At 44.0% G+C, this 21,259-nt stretch overlaps 1 long non-coding RNA gene across 2 annotated transcripts in view; it reads left to right on the top strand.

Moving 5' to 3' along the window:
• Positions 1-6,883: 6,883 nt before the first annotated feature.
• Positions 6,884-21,259, top strand: part of LOC123281064 (uncharacterized) — a 64,595-nt gene continuing 50,219 nt past the window's right edge. The window contains exons 1-2 of one of the 2 annotated variants that reach the window (XR_011498688.1): positions 6,884-7,278; positions 11,043-11,126. This is a non-coding gene — a long non-coding RNA (uncharacterized lncRNA). The remainder of the gene's footprint in view (positions 7,279-11,042; positions 11,127-21,259) is intronic. The other variant, XR_011498689.1, reaches the window with a different exon arrangement.

Below are 21,259 nucleotides of genomic sequence, written 5' to 3'. Positions count from 1 at the left end.
AACATTATGCAAATGTCTCTGTCTGTATTGGGACACAGGCCTTCTGTCCTTCTCAGATCCCCTTGGCGGCCTCCTTCCAGGGATGGAGGAGCTCACTCATGGCCCCTCAGATGGGGAGTTGCAAAGTCAGGATTTGAATTCTGGGCAGACTGGCTCCAGCCCTTCCCCATTTCCCTCCTGTTTAAATTTCCTGTTTAAATTACCTTTTTCTAAGAATTTCATCTTTCTTCTCAGCCAGTGCTTTTTCTTTTCTTTTTTTCCCCCAGTGGCGTTATCATGGACTTTCAGGCATTCCTATGTACTGGGATAACTTGTTTGAGAGCATATTTGTATGGAAGTCTCATGTTTTAATCTAACAGGTATCAAAATTCAGAAGAAAGTCAATTCTCAGGCATGCAATTCCCCATATCTGAAAACTACCATTTTTGGAAATGCATGTGCATTATACTGAAATATCTGATCAAAGGTTAAGAAATATGGCACGATGTGGCGAGGAGGAAGTGGAGTGGGCAGGACACAGCCCTGGGGGACAGGAGGACTCTGGCCCTGGAAGGAAAGGAGAGAGGGGCACCAGCGCACCCAGACTATTACTAATAATAACAGCCGACTCTTGAAACACGCCAGTGGCTTTCCTTCTCCCTTATGGGAAAGGCCCTCACTCTTACGGGGTCCCCAAGGCCCTCCAGGTCCGGCCCCTGCTGCATGCGTGGCCTCCCCTCCTGGCCCGCTTGCCTGCTCCCCTCCAGCCCTGCGCGCCTCCTCGTGATCCTCAACCACAAAGGCCGGTTCCTTCCTCAGAGCCTTTGCACTGGCTGTTCCCTCTGCCTGGAAGGCCCGCCCACACCGTTATCCACAACAGCGTCACCAGCACGTCTGTACGGCTTACTTTGTGCCAAGAACAGTTCTAAGCAATTTAGAAACGTTAGCTCCATTCATGGCATCCTCACTTCCTTGAGGCCATGGGTCAGAGGATACAGTCTCCGTGAGGTCTTCCCGGGTCCTGTTTAGACCCCCCTTATCCCCCGCACAACATATCCCTTGACGCTCTTATCTTTCCCTCCTTAATTTGTTTTTTTTTAAAATTTTTTTTAAAGATTTTATTTTTTTCCTTTTTCTCCCCAAAGCCCCCCAGTACATAGTTGTATATTCTTAGTTGTGGGTCCTTCTAGCTGTAGCATGTGGGACGCCACCTCAGCGTGGTTTGATGAGCGGTGCCATGTCGGCGCCCAGGATTCGAACAGACGAAACCCTGGGCCGCCTGCAGCGGAGCGCGCGAACTTAACCACTCGGCCACGGGGCCGGCCCCCTTAATTTGTTTTTAACGCATTTCTACAGCTAACACATTATCTATTTGCTTCACTTTGTCTATTACCTGCCCCCCTCCCACCCGACTAAATGTAAGATCCTTGAGGGTGGAGGTTTGCGTCTGTTGTATCCCCTGAGCCTAGAACATGCCTGGCACACAGTAGGCGCTCTGGGAATATTTGTGGAACGAATTTACGGCGTTCTTCCTTCCATGAATCATCTCATTTAATCCTCACATCCGTTCTATGAAGTAGAGGGTCTTATCGTGAGGTCATTCTAAGATGGGAAAACGGAGGTTCTGAGAGGGGAAGTCACTTTCCTGAGGAGGCACAGCTTGGAGCAGAGCTTCAGTACACACTTAGGCCATCTGGCTCCGGAGCAGACACGGATTTGAACCACCTATGTGCCATTGCCCTCATTGAGGGGACCGTGGAGCAGGGAGGGCGTTTTCCCTCCTGCACCGCATGGGGACCTGGGAGCACCCAGCCCCTGAGAGGTGGGTTGAGGTCCACCTGGCTTTTTCTCTGCCTGTAAATGGTCTCTGGGAGGAATTAACATGAATCTCGAAGTGACTGTTTTAGGGACCTGGTAAGATTTTACACTTCCTGCCAGTTTACAAAGGATGGGAGTGATTCTTCCCAGAAGACTTTATTTCCAATTATTTTTGTGTTTTTTAAAAAATTGAAATGAAATTCACATAAAATAAAATTAACCGTTGTAAAGTGTACAGCTCAGTAGCATTTAGTACCTTCACAATGTTTTGCAATCACCACCTCTATCTAGTTCCAGAACATTTTCATCACTTAGAAAGGAAACTCCGTATCTGTTAAATAGGCACTCTCCTTTCCTCCCTCCCCTAGCCCCTGACAACCACCAATCTGCGTTCCGTCCTGATGGATTTGTCTATTCTGGATATTTCATATAAAGGGAATCATACACTATGTGACCTTGTGTGACTTGCTTCTTTCATGTAGGATAATGTTTTCAAAGTTCACCTGTGTTGTGGCATGGATTGGCACTGTATTCCTTTTTATGGCTGCATAATATTCCACTGTATAGATATACCACATTTTGTTTATCCATTCATCCAGTGATGGGCACTTGGGTTGTTTCATGTTATTATTTCTTTATTGTGCAAATAACACATGGACTCAATCTTGCTGTAGAAATTAAAATGATACTGACTCAGGTCAAGTTGAAAGTGCAAGTTCCCCCTGTCAAGATTCCCCCAGTGAATCTATTTCTGCTTAGTTCCAGGAGGGGCAACCATCCCATGAGGCATTTCCTCTTAGGACCCTGGAACAGGGAGACACTGCTTTTGTGACAGTGAAGTGGAAGCTGACACTTACTGAACACTCACTCTGATTCAGGCACTGTCCAGGGCTCTTTCCACGTATTGACTCATTTAATTGTCACAACGAAAAAATGCAACCTCCTTGCTCCTTTTGATCCCATCACTGGCCACCTCTCAGCCATCACCTCTTGCCACTCTCCTCCCTGTCTTCTTCAGTCCGCTTTCTTTCCACTCTTCGTACACACCAACCTCATGTCTGCCTCTGGGCCTTTGCACTGGCTGTCCCCTCTGCTGGGAGAGCTCTTCCTCTCCGTCTTTGGATGACTTCTCTCCCTCTTCATTCCCAGGTCTGTTGAAGTTCATCTCTTCTGAGTGGGCTTCCCTGGCTGCCTTATCAGAAGCAGCATTTCTCTCCTGCATCCCTGGTCCTCCATCCATTTACTCCGCTTTACTTCTCTTCATAGCCGTTCTGTCCACCTGACGTTCTGCTGTAGACCTATTTGTTTTTTATGCATCTGCTCCCACTTGACTGTCTGCTCCCTGAGAGCAACTCTTTACATGCAGCAGGAGAGCTCCAGAAACATTAGCCTCCTGAATGATGAAACAGTCCTTTTGGGGTTAGAACTACTCTCATCCCATTTTACAGATGGGGAAGTTAAGCCACAGGAAGGTTAAGTCACTCAGCTGGCAAATGACAGAGATGGGATTCAACACCGAGCATTCCAGCTTAAAGATCTGACCAGGGATCCGTAGGTTTCTGGTATCACTTAGCTTTTGCTCCTGTAATTCTGTGTGACAAGCCAACACTCACAGCATTGATTTATCTCATGAGCTGGTGGTGGGCCGTTTGGGCTGGGCTGGGCTGGGCTGGCTCTCCTGGGCCCCGCTGTGCTTACTCAGATGTCTGGGGATCCGCGGTCGGCCGATCTAGCCTGCTCTTGGCTGGGATGGCCGGGAGGCTTGGTTTGCTCCACGTGTCCATCATATTCCAATAGGCTAGCCCGGGCTTGTTCTCACCGAGGTGGAACGTACAGGTGGAAATGTTGCAAGGCCTCTCAATTAAAACGTAGGCTTTGTGGACAGATTTTGGGACCCCTCTCCCTGGTCTGATAGGCAAGTCTAGCAAGCAAATTGCGTCGGCTTTGAGTCAATACAATAACATCTGCGATGTGCTGTGAAGCAGCCTTGCTGCCCATCTTCAGCCTGTGTCAAAATGATGCTGCAACTCTACACCTTGTGACCGAAGCCACCAACTAGAGAAATCAGCAACAGGAAGAGATAAAGGGGTCCCGAGCTCCTACACCCACAGCTGCATTTCTTGGAGATTAAGGGAATAAGTAACAACCCTGGTCCTCACCTCCCTCCACACATAGATGACGTCAGCAGCTCTGAACTTGTTTGATGTATCACCAAGGAATTCTTGTTTATGTTACCGTCAAGTATAATCTAGAGAAAAGCCCAGATGTACTCTCTCCCTTTTTGGACATATGTGAAATCTAGTTGTAAGTTTTTTCGCTCTTCCCTGCACGTGCACTGCTTTGTGAAAGAGAGATGAGCTGCGCCTGCACTCACGCACCCTGGAGCGGTTCCATCAGCCTGCTCTGATGGTCTGTTTCCCAGGATTCGAATTCCTCCCCTTGATTATCAAATAGACTCATTTAATTAACCTTTACCCAGACTCTTTATTTCCGTCGACAGCTTGAAACTGGCACTCTGTCACTTCCACCTCATTCTGTTGGTGAAAGCAAGTCACACGGCCAAACCAGAGTCGTGTAACTATGAAGTTACATGGGAAAGATCACGGACGGATACACGGAGGGACGAAGAATCGGGGCCAGATGTACAGTCTACCATGGTCCCCACCAGCTCAAAGTTCTTGGGCTCTGCTGGCTGACAGGAGAGGTCATTTGGGAGAGGACCCCAGGGAGCTCCCATGTGTCACTTCCTGGAAGGAAGCTCTTAGGCTCAGGGTGGACGGCGTTTGTGCTGGGAAGGGAACAAAGTGGTAGACGGCAGCTCAGCAAAGAAGCCACTGTGTCTGCATTTCTTCTTTGGGTGTGGCTGTCTAGAGGAGGCTGGCAGGGAGCTTGGGAAGCATCGCCATTTGCCGGTTGATGAGTGAATGCTGACAGTATTTGATCATAGCCACTGCATTAGCTCTTTTGGGGTTTTTAATCTAGATAGATTAATTTAGATCTATCGACCTGTCTTTCAATGATACGTCGATCGATCTATGTTTTTCTTAATTTTTGCCTTTAAGTCAATTGAGCATTGCTTTGTCAATAAAGGTGCAGATGAGGATTCTGTGCCTCCCAAGATCTTTTTGATGTGGATTAAGGCTGCCCCAGCTAGAGAAGCCCAAGGTGACCTGGCTTACATGACAAACTATATGACCCAGTGGACTTTTTTTATGGTATGAATTAGGACTGCCCCAGGGAGAGAAGCCCGGGGCATCCTCACCTGCATGCCGATCTATATGGCTAGATTTGTATCTAAAGTTATATGACCGCACAATAACCAGACCCCATCTGCACTGAAATCATTTAATGACTTTTTACATCATCTTTTCTTTTCTCCAGTAAAAATAAGTCACGTACCCATGCCTTATAAAATTAGTCCTAACCCTCAACTCGGGGCAGCAGCAGGAGCTCTGACCGCCCGTGGGTCCTGTCCCCACGCACCAGCTCTGCCTGCCCATGGGTCCTGTCCCCATGCCAGCGGGGGCAGCAGAAGTGGCAGCAGCAGGAGCTCTGACTGCCCATGGATCCTGTCCCCATGCAGGAGCAGCAGGAGCTCTGACTGCCCGTGGGTCCTGTCCCCACGCACCAGCTCCGCCTGCCCATGGGTCCTGTCCCCATGCCAGTGGGGGCAGCAGAAGCGGCGGCAGCAGAAGCTCTGACTGCCCATGGGTCCTGTCCCCATGCTATTCCACACTATCCTCTAAATAAAAGAGCACTACTGTCAGATCTTGAGAGTCTAAGAACTCTTTCTTTCGACTTCTTGGCTCACCGACCCCGCATCATTTTGAGTTCCCTTCAAAATCTTTACTGAGGGGGCTGGCCTGGTGGCACAGCAGTTAAGTGCACACTTTCCACCTCGGCACCCTGGGATTCCCCGGTTCCGATCCTGGGTGCGGTCATGGCACTGCTTGGCAAGCCATGCTGTGGCAGGCGTCCCACCTAGAAAGTAGAGGAAGATGGGCACGGATGTTAGCTCAGGACCAGTCTTCCTTAGCAAAAAGAGGAGGATTAGCAGCAGATGTTAGCTCAGGGCTGATCTTCCTCACAAAAAAAAAAAAAAGAAAAACTTTATGGGACCTGCCTGGTGGCGTAGTGGTTAAGTTCACAGGCTCCGCTTCGGGGGCCCAGGCTTCACAGGTTCAGATCCCAGGTGTGAACCTAGCGCTGCTCATCAAGCCATGCTGTCGTGGCATTCCTCGTAACATAGAGGAAGATTGGCACAGATGTTAGCTCAGCAACAATCTTCCTCAAGCAAAAAGAGGAAGATTGGCAACAGATGTTAGCTCAGGGCCCATCTTCCTCAGACACACACACACACACACACACACACAGATCTTTCCTTGTAGTTCTTGCCTAAGCTTCGGGCCTCACAAACCTGCAATCCAGGCTGGTTCCCTGCACGTGACACATGGAAGTCACTTAATCATCACAACAGCTCTCTAAAACCAGAACAATGAGGCTTTCCATTTTACAAATGAGGGAAATTGAGGGGTTTGAACAAGCCAGTTTCCCAGGCCTTTTGCTGCTTGTAAAAATAATCAGACCCAGATGATTCTAGGATTTCCCTGGGTGAAGTGAGGCTGGGCTGTCACCAGCAGATTCGAGACAGCTGTCCTGGTGCAGGGGCCTGAGGCAGGGATCCAGGCATGCTCCCATCTCTCCAGCGCCACAGGATGTAGGATGGAGGGACTGGTCTGTCTGTAGCTGTCATTCTTACAGTAACTGTGGGTGTGGGGTTTTCCTGGTTTCTGGTCTCCTGGAACCTCCCTATCCTCAGGGCTCACAGGCTTTGAGAGGCTCACTTCTGTCACAGCAGTCATGTTTTTACAGTTAATCTGGCAAACCCAAACCCAATCTTCCACATTTGGAAGATTTATTGCCCTGTGTCGTGCATTTGGAGTGTTAGTTAATTTCCCTGTGTTTTACCCATCAGAACTCAGTTATTTTTGTCCTTGGCCTCCAAGCAGAGGGAGATGCCAAGAGAGTTCCACATATGGAGAGAGATGGGGTAACTATTCGGGTTCAAAACGTATTTGGCTTGAACTAAAGAAGCCTGACTTATGGCCTGTCAAACATACATTGTACATCTGCTTATCCATTATAGAATGCACTCTCTTAAGATAAGAATGCAGACTTCCCCTCCTACGCCCTATTGGTAACACCCTTTTGGCAACGCCTCCACATCAGTCCCTTTCCCGACCTCAGGGTCATGTTGACTTGCTAATTTGCAACTAAATACCTCTTTAAAACTTTGAAAATGTATCCTAGGTTTTTTTATTTTTTTGGTTTTTTTTTTTGAGGAGGAGGATTAACCCTGAGCTAACATCTGCCACCAATCCTCCTCTTTTTGCTCAGGAAGACTGGCCCTGAGCTAACATCCGTGCCCATCTTCCTCTACTTTATGTGTGGGATGCCTACCACAGCATGGCTTGACAAGCGGTGAGTAGGCCCGAGCCCAGGATCCGAACTGGTGAACCCTGGGTTGCCAAAATGGGAGGTGCGAACTTAACCCTGCACCACCAGGCCGGCGCCCTGGGTGTGTTGAATGTATGCTCTTTGTTCTAGAAAAACATAAGGCTGGACTGAAAACCATGCTTCCCTGGGATGCTTTCTTTCCTTTCCTTTTTTTTTTTTTAAAAGATTTTATTTTTCCTTTTTCTCCCCAAAGCCCCCCGGTACATAGTTGTGTGTGTGTGTGTGTTTTTTTTTAGTTGTGGGTCCTTCTAGTTGTGGCGTGTGGGATGCCGCCTCAGCATGGCCTGATGAGCGGTGGCATGTCCACGCCCAGGACTCGAACCAGCAAAACCCTGGGCTGCTGCAGCAGAGCACACGAACTTAACCACTCGGCCATGGGGCCAGCCCCTGGGGCGCTTTCTAAGGCCTTCCTGGGTTATCAGTCTCACTCTGGCGCAAGTAAAACTCAGCTTATTTCTCTAATCTCTAGAATGGTTATTGGTTATTTTGCACTGTCAGAGACAACCAGTATCTCCTGGCCATTCAGAGAGATTCTGGTTGAGAATAAAGAACCTGGATCCAGTGGTGGGCTTTTGCAATATTGAGGTTACTCCTGGCTCCCCCCACGCCCATCACTGCGGCCCTGCAGGCTTTGCTGGCACTGACTATCAGACCAGTGTACGGGAGGAAGACGTTTCCTCTTCCCAAATGTGGGTTTGTCTGGCTGGAGAACAAATTAAATTCACATGAGACAGAATAGCAAGAGAAAATTAAACAAAGCTTTATGAGGAACCATGGCCCGGGGCCTTTCTTCCTGAAGGAAGAAAGGGCACCAAAGAAGTGGGGTGCACAGAGTGCTTATATACCCCCAAACAGGGTGTTTCACATGTGATTGAAATGTCCCTCCCACAATAGTCACAAGATTGCCCTGTCGGCACAGCACTTGATGGACACAGCAAGTAGTGGGTCTGCTGTTTCAGAGGGCGTAGCCGGAGGCAAGTCGATTGTTTGGAGCTGGGCGGCCACAGGTGAGCGCAGCAATCAGTTCCTTCCCTAAGGAAAGATGCTTAATCCTTAAAGAAATGCCAACGTTGGGAGGGGGAGGGAAGTCAGTTACAGGAGGTTACCAGACTAGCACAATAAAATGCAAATTTAAGTCCTTGCCTTTGGTATTGATTAAGAGTTTCTAGAGAGAAGGTCATGTCCTTTCTTCTTCCTGGTACAGAGAGGGAGGCACCTTTACAGATAGAGATTTACCTTATAAATGTAAATGTGTCCTAACAAAGGGCAAATTCCATTCCTCAGAGCCTCCTTCCCTGTCCCAGTTTATCAAAAGCAATCAGCCTCAAATAATCCTGATGCCAAAGAGACATATCTTGGGGTGGCCAATTTCAGGTCCGCACACCAGGAATCAATGTCCTATCACCCACCTTGGAGCTGGAAGGGGCGTTATCAGCCCCACACCCTCACACCCCCAACCTGTGCCCACCAAGCTCCTGGAAAGGCTGCCCATGTGTAGGGACAGCCTGAGGATTAGAAAGTGCTTCCAGTTCATGTGCTCAGCTTCGCTGGCACTGGGGTTTGCTGGTTCGGATCCAGGCGTGAACCTACACACCACTTATCAAGCCATGCTGAGGTGGTGTCCCAAATATAAAATAGAGGTGGATGGGCACGGATATTAGCTCAGGGCTAATCTTCCTTAGCAAAAAGAAAAAAAAAAAGAGATAGTGCTTCCAGACAGGGCACTGAGGCAGCTGGCCTCTTGCAGCTGGTCCTGAGGGTTGCACATTTCCCAGCCACTCCCAGGCTGCATCCCACTCCCGGCTTTCTGCACCTCCCGCTCTCACAGTAGAACCAGACTGCTGGGGTTCAAATCTTCCTTCTGCACGAGCAAGCACGCTTTTGCTTCTTATTTAGACTTTCTGTGCCTCAGTGTCCCCGTCTGTAAAATGGGGGTAATAAAAGCACTGACCTCCTTGTGTTGTTGTGAGGATGAAATGAATTGACACGTGGAGAGTCCTTCAATCCTGCTGCGCTGGTCAGCACTCTATAGATACTGACATTGAAATTATAACTATTGTCCACACAAATAATCCATAACCAACCTATAAATCAAAATTGGGGTGAGTTTATTATGAGCCAGAGCGAGGATTATAACCTGGGAAGGCCTTAGTAGGCTTTCTGGAGAAGTGTGGGTTTCAGTACAGTCATATCTTTTTAGAACAAAGAACATACGTTAAACACACCCAGGATAAATTTCCATCAAAATTTCAAAGAGATATTCAGTTGCAAATTAGCAGGTCAACATGACCCTGATGTCGGGACAGGGACGAATGTGGAGGCGTTGCTGATAGGGTGTAGGAGGGGAAGTCTGCATTCTTATCTTAAGGCAGTGTATTCTTTAATGGATAAGCAGATGTACAATGTATGTTTGATAGGCCATAAGTCAGGCTTTCCAGTTCAAGCCAAATCAGTTTTGAACTCGAATAGTTGCCCTGTATACCTCAGTGTGTGAAAATCCCGTCACTATTTGTGTGTGTGTGTGTGTGTGTGTGTGTGTGTGTGTGTGTGTGTGACTCTTCCAGGTCTGTTGATGCTCGCTCTTCCTGCTGTGAGCACTGAGAAATGGAAGGATTCCGGGCCCAAGGTGGCTGTGCGTGAAATGATGAGCACATTTATTTATCCTCTCTACTGTTGACAGGCATTTGCATCGCTTCCAATTTTTGGCAATTACAAATAGCGCCGCTAGGAGCAATCCTTAGAGGTCCTTTGCAGACATTCCTGTGCGTTTCTGTTGAGTATCGAGGCAGGAATGCAAGTGCAGGGTCCGAGGGCGTGTGCGTGTTCAGCTAAATTCTGACAGACAGGTTTTCAATGTGGTTGTACATACTTACTGAATTTTGAACCATGAGATTGCATTTCCTGTTTAAATAAAGAAAGAAAAGTAAGATGTACAACTGTGAACATCGCCAAGTTGCCCAGACGTTGCCTGAAATCGAGTGTATTAGTTTCCAATTGCGCCTGTAACAGGCACCACAAATTTAGTGGCTTAAAACAGCACAGTTTGTTATCTCATAGTTCTGGAGGTCAGAAATCTTAACTAGGTCTTACAGGGCTAAAATCAAAGGCTCTGTTTCTTATTGAAGGTTCTAGGAGAGTATCCGCTCCTTGCCTTTTCCAGCTTCCAGAGGCTGCCCGCTTTCCTCAGCTCCTAGTCACATCACTCTGACTTCTGCTTCTGTTGTCACTTCTCCTTCTCTGACTCCTTTCCTCCCGCCTCTCTCTTATAAGGACCCAGGTGATTACATTGGACCTTTCCTGATAATCTAGGATAATCGCCGCATCTCAAGATCCTTAATGACACCTCTAAGGTCCTTTTTGCCACGGAAGGGAACATATTCACAGGTCCTGGGGATTAGGATGTGGAAATCTCTGGCGGGGGGGGGGGGGGGGGGGGGAGGGGGAGTGTCATTATTCTATCTCCTGCATTGAGATACACACTTTGAAAGCTACAGAAAGACTGGTCCACAGATGTGGACCAGCACTGGCTGTGGCCACTGTGAGCAGGCCATCAAGTTCTGGCAAAGAACATGGAAGCCAGAAAGGGATCTCTTATCTTTAGCTCAGCCAGCCTCCCAATACCCAGTTGGCCCTTGAAGAAGTGGGAGGCCGCGTCTCCCCCTATTGGTTACTGAGATTTCATCTCTTGATATTAATTCAGGTAATGACATTGAGTTCTTCTGTGCCAGGTGATGTTTTAAGAGTTTCATGAGGATTAACTCATTTCACACTAACAGCAACAACAGTACCACCCCCACCAACCACCCCTCAAGGTATGTACTATTATTATTTCCACTGTACAAATGATACTGAGGCACAGAGAAGTTAAGGAACCTTCCCAAAGTCACACAGCTGGGAAATGGCGGGGCCGGGATTCAAGTCTTTGCCTTGCAAGGGCTATGCTCTTCTGTAATGAGGGCGGTGTCATTTACACAGCATTCTCACCCCAGACCCAAGCTCTTCCTTTCAGGAGCACAGGACTCTCCTCCTCCAGTGTCTTGCCTGAGTTTTCCCAGAGGACTGGGAAAGACTTGAAAGAGGGGAGAGAGCCACCTTGTGGTGAGAGAAGGAATCTGAGCACCTGGCCCCGTTCTCCAGGTGTACACTCCCCTGGGGTAGTCCTGCATTCGGGTATTTTATGTCTTGAAAGTACTGCCATACTAGTCATTTAATCTGAATTTATTTAAAATTTTTAAGAATTTAACTTTTTATTGGGGTATAACTTAGAGCACAAAACTGAAGTGTACAGCTCAATGAATATACATATATGTCACCACCACCTAGGTCAAGATATAGAACATTCTAGTATTTCCAGAAGGTTCCCTCGTGCCCCTTCCAGTCAGTACTACCCAGAGGCAACAGCTTTCTGATTTCTCTCACCATGAGTTACAGTTGCCTGTTTCTAATATTTATGTGAAAGGAATGGTACAATTATGTATTCTTTTGTCTCTGGCTTCTTTCATTGAATGTTATGTCATGAGATTCAACCATGTTGTGGCATGTAGCAGTATTGTTATTTTTTTTTAAATGGCTGTGAAGCATTTTTTTTTATGAATATCCCACATTTATTTACCCAAGTCTGTTGTTGACGGACATTTGGGCTGTTTCCAGTTTTGAGTTGTTACGAATGGAGCTCCCGTGAGCATTCTTGTCTATGGGTAGATGCCATCATTTTTCTTGGATGTACACCCCCATGTGGAATTGCTGGGTCATGGGGCGTCCATATTGGTAGTCTTATAGTAGGTACTGCCAAACATTTTTTCCAAAGTGCATACTGGTAGTTTTGATTCTGTGATGTAATTCTTCTGGTATTTCAGAAGTCAGAAATCTGAGTCATTTGTCTTGAGATGTGCCCAGCAAAGCAAGCACTGCATTAAAAGTCTACCTTGAACAAGATTCCTCAAAAAAATTAAAAATAGAACTACCATACGATCCAGCCATCCCACTACTGGGTATTTATCCAAAGAGCTTGAAGTCAGCAATCCCAAAAGTCCTATGCACCCCAATGTTTGTTGCAGCACTGTTTACAATAGCCAAGACGTGGAAGCAACCTAAGTGTCCAGCAACAGACGAATGGATAAAGAAGATGTGGTACATATATACAATGGAATACTACTCAGCTGCAAAACAGAACAAAATCATTCCATTTGCAATAACATGGATGGACCTTGAGAGAATTATGTTAAGTGAAATAAGCCAGCGAGAGAAGGATAATCTGTGTATGACTCCACTCATATGAGGAATTTAAAATTATGGACTAAGAACAGTTTAGTGGATACCAGGGGAAAGGTGGGGTGGGGGGTGGGCACAAAGGGTGAAGTGGTGCAGCTACAACATGACTGACAAACATTAATGTACAACTGAAATTTCACAAGATTGTAACCTATCAATAACTCAATAAAAAAAAAGTCTACCTTGAACAGTTTGCTCATTTCTATTTCTCTCCTTTGTTTGTAAAACTGCCAAGATAAATTATTGTTGTTTTAGTTTGCATTTCATGGCTTCCTAGGGAGGGAAATCAAACATCTTTTCCAGCCTCCCAGCACATTAGATCATTTATGGGTGATGCCATTGTCTAAAGGCCTGGGTCCACTGGGGGGAGAAGGGCACCACCCCAGAGGCACGCGTCACAGAATTCTGGTCCAGAGGGCACCATTTCCACAGACCACTTGTAGACTGCTGTGCTAGGGTCCTACCTCTTTTCCCTTAGGAGAATTAAAAAAAAAATCAAGACTTTCTTTCCTAATTATCCCATCTGGACCTAATACCTGAATATGAACCCTGGAGGAATAGCGCAGTGGCAGAGGAGAGCGTGTGGAAGACACTAGTGACCAGTCATTGAATAAATACTTACTGAGCATCTTTTCTGTTCCAGGCACTGTTCTAATCACTGGGGCTACGGCAGGGAACAGGACAGACAGAAATCCCTGCTCCAGTGGAGCTTGTTTTCTAAGTGGGGAGACAATAAATACTAAAAACAAGTATGGTATGTGATGGCAATAAGTACAAAGGGGAGAAAAAAGGTGGGGGAGAGGAAGAGCTTGGGCTGGGGAAGATGGTTGCAGTTTTAAACGGGGTGATCATCCTCAAACTGTTCCAAAAAATTGAAGAGGAGGGGAGGCTTCCTAACTCATTCTACGAAGCCAATATTATCCTCATACCAAAACCAGACAAGGACAACACACGAAAAAGAAAATTACAGCCAATATCACTGATGAACATCGATGCAAAAATCCTCAACAAAATACCAGCAAATCAAATACAACAATACATTAAACAGATCATACATCATGATCAAGTGGGTTTTATTCCAGGGGTGCAGGGATGGTTCAACACCCACAAATCAATCAATGTGATACACCACATTAACAAAATGAGGAATAAAAATCACATGATCATCTCAACAGATGCAGAGAAAGCGTTTGACAAGATTCAGCATCCATTTATGATAAAAACTCTAAATAAAATGAGTATAGAAGGAAAATACCTCAACATAATAAAGACCATATATGACAAACCCACAGCTAATATCATTCTCAATAGAGAAAAACTGAAAGCTATCCCTCTAAGAACAGGAACCAGACAAGGAGGCCCATTTTCACCACTCTTATTTAACATAGTATTGGAAGTCCCAGCCAGAGCAATCAAGCAAGAAAAAGAATAAGAGATCCAAACTGGAAAAGAAGAAGTGAAACTGTCACTATTTGCAGACGACATGATTTTATACATAGAAAACCTAAACAATCCACTAAAAAACTTTTAGAAACAATAAATGAATACAGTCAAGTTGCAGGATACAAAATCAACATACAAAAATCAGTTGCATTTCTATACACTAAAAGTGAAGTAGCAGAAAGAGAAATTAACAATACAATCCCATTTAAAATTGCAACAAAAAGAATAAAATACATAGGAATAAAGTTAACCAAAGAGGTGAAAGATCTGCATACTGAAAACTATAAAATGTTGAAACAAATTGAAGAAGACACAAAGAAATGGAAAGATATTCTGTGCTCTTGGATTGGAAGAATTAACATCGTTAAAATGTCCATACTTCCTAAAGCAATCTATAGATTCAATGCAATCCTGATCAAAGTTCCAACAACATTTTTCACAGAAATAGAACAAAGAATCCTAAAATTTATATGGAACAACAAAAGACTCTGAATTGCCAAAGGAATCCTGAAGAAAAAGAACAAAGCTGGAGGTATCACACTCCCTGATTTCAAAATATGCTATGAAGCCATAGTAACTGAAACAGCGTGGTACTGGCACAAAAATAGACACACAGATCAATGGAACAGAATTGAGAGCCCAGAAATAAGCCCACACATATATGGACAGCTAATTTTTGACAAGGGAGCTGAGATCATACGCTGGAGAGAGGAAAGTCTCTTCAATAAATGGTGTTGGGAAAACTGGACAGCCACATGCAAAGGAATGACAGTAGACCATTATCTTACACCATACACAAATATCAACTCAAAATGGATTAAAGACTTGATGGTAAGACCTGATACCATGGAACTTCTAGAAGAAAACATAGGCAGCACGCTCCTTGACATCGGTCTTAGCAGTATATTTTCAAGTACCACGTCTGACCAGGCAAGGGAAACAAAAGAAAAAATAAACAAATGGGACTACCTCAAACTAAAAAGCTTCTGCACAGCAAAGGAAACCATTAACAAAACAAAAAGACAACCTAACAATTGTGAGGAGATATTTGCAAACCATATATTGGATAAGGGGTTAATATCCAAAATATACAAAGAACTCATACGTTTCAACAACAAAAAAACCAACAACCCAATTAAAAGATGGGCAAAAGATCTGAACAGATATTTCTCCAAAGAAGATATATGGATGGGCAACAGGTACATGAAAACATGTTCAGCATCTTTAACTATCAGGGAAATGCAAATCAAAACTACAATGAGATATCACCTCACTCCACTCAGAATGGCTATAATTAACAAGAGAGGAAACAACCATTGTTGGAGAGGATGTGGGGAGAAGGGAACCCTCGTACACTGCTGGTGGGAATGTAAACTGGTGCAGCCACTATGGAAAACAGTATGGAGTTTCCTCAGAACATTAAGAATAGATCTACCATATGATACAGCTATTCCATTGCTGGGTATTTATCCAAAGAACCTGAAAACACAAATACATAAAGATACATGCACCCCTAAGTTCATCGTAGCCTTATTCACAATAGCCAAGACTTGGAAGCAACTTAGGTACCCATCAAGAGACGAGTGGATAAAGAAGATGTGGTATATATACACATTGGAATACTACTCAGCCATAAGAAATGATGAAAGTCAGCCATTTGTGACAACTTGGATGAACCTTGATGGGATTATGCCAAGTGAGTTAAGTCAGAGGGAGAAAGTCAAATACCATATGATCTCACTCATAAGTAGAAGATAAAAACAACGACAAACAAACACATAGCAACACAGACTGGATTGGTGGTCACCAGAGGGGAACAGGCGAGGGAGGAGGACGAAAGGGGTGATTAGGAACACATGTGTGGTGATGGATTATAGTTAGTCTTTGAATGGTGAACATGATGTAATATACACAGAATTTGAAATATATTATGACGTACATCTGAAAGTTATATAATATTATAATCCAATGTTACTGCTATAAAAACAAAAAGTAAAAAAATAAATAAATACGGTGGTCAGAGAAGGTCTCATTGATAAGGGGACACTGAAGGAGGTGAGAGTGCTCCCCAGAACAGAAGAAATAGCAGGTGCAAAAGTTCTGAGGTGGGAGAGTCCCTGGTGCATTGGTGGAATAGGAAGGAGGCCAGTGGGGCTGGAGTAGAGTGACCCAAGGGATGTGTCTTAGGAGATGAGGTCAGAGAGATCAAGGGTTGGTACAGAGAGTGTAGGACCTTGGAGGCCATCATAAGAACTGTGACTTTGACTCTCACTGAGATGGAGAGGCATTGCAGGATTTCGAGAAGAGGGTTTAGACTTATTTTTAAAAAGGATCACTCTGGCTGCTGTTTTGAGAATAGAGTGATGCTGGGGGAGGGCAAAGGTTGATGCATAGAGACCGTTGGCTTCTGCAATAATCAAGGTGGGAAAGGGCGGTGGCTTGGACTGGGGAAGTAGCAGTGGAGGCAATGAGAAATGGTCAGATTCTGGAAGAATTTTGAAGGTGGGATATGCTAATAGATTGGATTTAGGGTAGGAAAGGAAGAGAGGAAGATCAAGCATAACGTCACTATTGTAGTCTGAGTAACACACTTAAAAAACCTCTTTGATTACAGACTATTTCAAATGCATACATAAATAGACAAAAATAGTATAAGAAACCTGATGTAGCTCCCAACGAACTTCAAGAATTATCACCCTGTGGTCGATTTCATTTCTTCTAAGCCCCCACCCACTCTCCATCCCATATTATTGATAAATAAATGAAAAGCAATAGGATATATTGGAGTATATGAGGAAGCCATTTGGTGTAAAACTAATTGGGCCTGACCTTGTTTTTCCAAAAGGACCTGACGTGGCCTGTTGAGCATGCATTGTACATCTGCTTTAAACATTTACAATGTCCCAAAGACAAGAATGATGCCCTTAAAGATAGGGATGTAGCTTCTCCCCAATATTGGCATTTCTTTCTTTTTTTTTCCTCCCCAAAGTCTCAGTACATAGTTGTATATCCCAGTTGTGGGTTATTCTAGTTCTTCTAGGTAGGATGACCCCACAGCATGGCTTGATGAGCAGTGTGTAGGTCTGCATTCAGGAAGGTCTGTGCCCAGGATGCAAACCCGCAAACCCTGGACTGCAGAAGTGGAGTGTATGAACTTAACCACTCAGCCACAGGGCTGGCCACATCAGCCTTTCTTTAAGGATAAGCATCTCTTGCTGGAAACTAAGGATTAATTACCGACCTGCTGTGCTCACCTCGTGACCACTGACCTGCTGACCACCTACCTGCTGTGTGAGCTAAGCACCTCATGACAGTAGTAAAAGGGAAGGTCCCATCATATGTGATGTATGCTCTTTGTTCCAAGATGGTTTACAACCACCCTGTACACCCCACTTCTTTGATGCCCTTGGCCCCGGGCTATAGTCCTCAGACCTGGCTCAAAATAAACTCACCCCGGTTTTGATTTCAGATTGATTATGGATTATTTGCATCAACTTTATATTCAAGCAAATCTCAGACTTTAGTTCATTTAATTTGTAAATCCTTTAGTATATTTCTTCAAAAAGATAAGCTCCCTCTTTTTATTTATTTATTTATTTATTTATTTATTAAAGATTGGCACCTGAGCGGACATCTGTTGCCAATCTTCTTTTTCTGTTTTTTCTCTTCTTCTCCCCAAAGCCCCCCAGTGCATAGTTGTATATCCTAGTTGTGAGCGCCTCTGGTTGCGCTATGTGGCATGGCCTGATGAATGGTGCCATGTCCGGGCCCAGGATCTGAATCAGTGAAACCCTGGGCCACTGAAGTAGAGTGGGCGAACTTAACCACGTGGCCACGGGGCTGGGCCCCCCTTCCTTTAAAATAAACATGCCACAAAACTATTATTATACCTGTTAACAATTGACTTTCTTACAAAGACCACCAGAGTCTCAGTAATGCCACAAAGGGGAAAATTAAGTAAGGCTATTTGAGGTGGGTTCTTCAAAGAAGGTAACTGGCTAGGATTGGGCAAGGATTATGACACAATAGTTTGGCATTGGTGAACACAATAACATGGGGGTCTTGAAGTAAGTCTTGGTAAGAAAACTATTGTCTGATAGGTGAGCTATTTGCCCAGGTGAATAAGCTCTTTGCCTAGATAAATTGGTTTGCAGTAATTTCCTGGAGCAAATGCATTCTTTACTGTTTTACAGACATTCTCCTAGGCAAGAATTTCGTGGGACAGTTAAGTCATGTTGAAATGCATAGTCTCAGTTCTCATATCTAATAGAATTTAAAATACCTAATATGATTAAATAGCCAACCAATTAAATAGACAACCTTGCTTGTCTCATAAAAATATTTTCCCCGGTTTTTCAAGTCAGGATCCAAGTGAGGGCCACACATTGCACTTGACTTTGTGTGTTTAAGTCTCTTTTAAACTATGGCTTCCCCTCTTTTTTTTCTAAAAATAATTTTGGTAAAGACGCATCTGGATTTTGCTGACTGTATCCCCATGGTGTCATTTAACTTGCTCCTTTGTCCCATGAATTTCCTTTAACTTAGTAGTTAGAACTATCAATCCAAGCTACTTAGCTTAAAAAATATGGCAAACAACAGGAAGATGGCAGAATAGGAAGCACCAGGAATCTGTCTCCCCACCTTGACAACAATTGCACTGGCAGAATCTGTCTGAAATAAGTATTTTGGAACCCTGGAGTCTGTTGAAGTCTTGAAACTTCCAGGGGAAAGCTTGGACAGTAAATTGTGGTTAATTCCAGCTCTTAGCACAGCTAAGAAGTAGCTACCACGTGGCAGACAGCTGTGTGTATGTTCCTGGAGAAGCTTACATGCATCTTGTGGGAGCCAACATGGGTGATAAGGACCCTGTACCCCAAAATATTGGGGATCTGTGCTCTGATCACTAATCGCTGCCTCTGGTCACAGAGGTGCAGAGAAAGAGGTGGGCAGCCATTGCTGCTGTGCCTCCCCTCTTTGTCGCAAGTCCCTCTCCCTCCAGCTGAAGTGGCTTCCAGGGAATTTGAAGGGTTAGCGCCTTTTTTTCACCCCTTCTTTTCACTTTTTTCCCTTTTGGGAGCCAGACGTTAAAGACCAAAACGTTAAAAAAACAACTATATATGTGGGGAAAATTAAAAAGTGACTGTGCCTGTCCGGGGAAAGTCTGAGAAAGGACTTGAGAAGACCTTAAGTTTATACCTCAGGCTGGTCCTCAGCACACAGACAGCCTACAGCAACAATAACAACAACAAAACAATAAATACAAATAAAACCAGCAAACCCTGGGGAAAGGGGAGAATCTGATATCCAGAGTTGCCATATTATTAGATTCAAATGTCCAGTTTTCCACTAAAAACCACAAGGCATGCAAAGAAATAGGAAAGTATGGCCACTGAAAATAAATAAATAAATCAACAGAAGGTGTCCCTGAAAAAGACATAATGGCAGATATGCTGGACAAAATCCTTAAAACAACTGTCTAAAAGATACTCAGAGAACTAAAGTAAGATGTGGAGAAAGGAAAGAAAACGATGTGTAAATAAAGTGGAAATATCAATAAAAAGGTGGAAAACCTAGAAGGAAACTGAAAAGAAATTCTGGAGCTGAAAAGTACAATTGCTGAAATGAAAATTTCATTAGAGGGATTCAAAGGCAGATATGAACAGGCAGAAGAAGAGATCAACCAACTTGAATATATGACAGTAGAAATTATTGAGTCTGAGACAGAAAAAAAGTATTGAAGAAAAATAAACAGAGCCTAAGGGTTTGGTGGGACACCATCAAGCAAACCAACATGTGCACCAAGGAAGTCCCAGAAAGACAAGAGGGAAAGGAGCAGTGATAATATTTGAAGAAATAATGACTGAAAACTTCCAAAATTTGATGAAAGACATGAATGCAAACATCCAAGATGCTCAATAAACTCTGAGTATGATGAACTCTGAGACCCACACCAAGACGTACAATCAAACTTTCAAAAGCCAGAGACAGAGAATCTCCACAGCAGCAAGAGAGAAGCCAATCGTCACATCCAGGGGGTCCGCAATAATATCTTCAACAGATTTCTCATCAGAAACTTGGAGTCCAGAAGACAGTGTGCCTGTTAATATATTAAAGTGCTAAAAGAAAAAAACTGTCAACCCTATAGCCAACAAAACTGGCTTTCAAAAGTGAGAGAAAATTAAGACATTCCCAGATAAACAAAAACTGAGGGAATTCATGACCACTAGGTCTGCCCTGTAAGAAATTCTCAAGGGAGTCCTGCACAGTGAAATGAAGGGACACTAGACGCTAACTGGAAGCCGTGTGGAGAAATGAAGATCTCAATATAGATAAACATATGGGCAGTTATAAAAGGTAGTATCATTGTAGCCATGACTTGTAACTGCACTCCTTGTTTTCTACATGATTTAAGGGATCAATACATTTAAAGAGAAGAACAACTATTAGTGTAAAAGCTAGTATTCCTGTAACTTTGGTTTGTAACTCCAAATCTTGTTTTCCACCTAATTTAAGAGGCTAATTCATTTAAAATAATTGTTAGGTTTTTTTGGGATGCAATGTATAAAAATGTAATTTATGACATCAGCAATATAAAGAGGTGGGGATGGAGCTGTAAAGGAGGAGAATGTTTATATGGTATAGAAGTTAAGCTGGTATATATTCAAATTAGAACCTTGTAACTTTAGGATGTTAAATGTAATCCTCATGGTAACCACAAAGAAAAGAGACATAGATTTATACAAAAGGAAATGAGAGGGGAATTTAAAAATTTCACTACAAAAAGAAAATCAACAAAACACAAGAGAAGACCACAATGCAGGAAATGAGGGCCAAAAAAGCTTTAAAGCTTATAGAACACAAATATCACAATGACAGAAGTGTGTCCCTCCTTATCAGTAATTACTTTAAATGTAAATGGATTAAACTCTCCAATCAAAAGACAGAGATTGGTAGAATGGATAAAAACAAATGATTCAACCATATACTGTCTACAAGAGACACACTTGAAATCCAAAGACACAAACAGGTTGAAGGGGAAAGGATGGAAAAAGATATTCATGCAAACAGTACCCAAAAGAGAGCAGGGATGCCTTAACATCAGACAAAATAAACCTTAAATTGAAAAAGATTATGAGACAAAAAAGGACATTATTTATTAATAGAAGTTTCAATACAGCAATAAGATATAACAGTTATAAACATTTGTGGACCTAATGACAGACGATCAAAA

Source organism: Equus asinus, chromosome 26, assembly GCF_041296235.1.
Source record: "Equus asinus isolate D_3611 breed Donkey chromosome 26, EquAss-T2T_v2, whole genome shotgun sequence".
NCBI lineage: Eukaryota > Metazoa > Chordata > Mammalia > Perissodactyla > Equidae > Equus > Equus asinus.
This window is presented reverse-complemented; position numbering and strand designations above follow the sequence as displayed.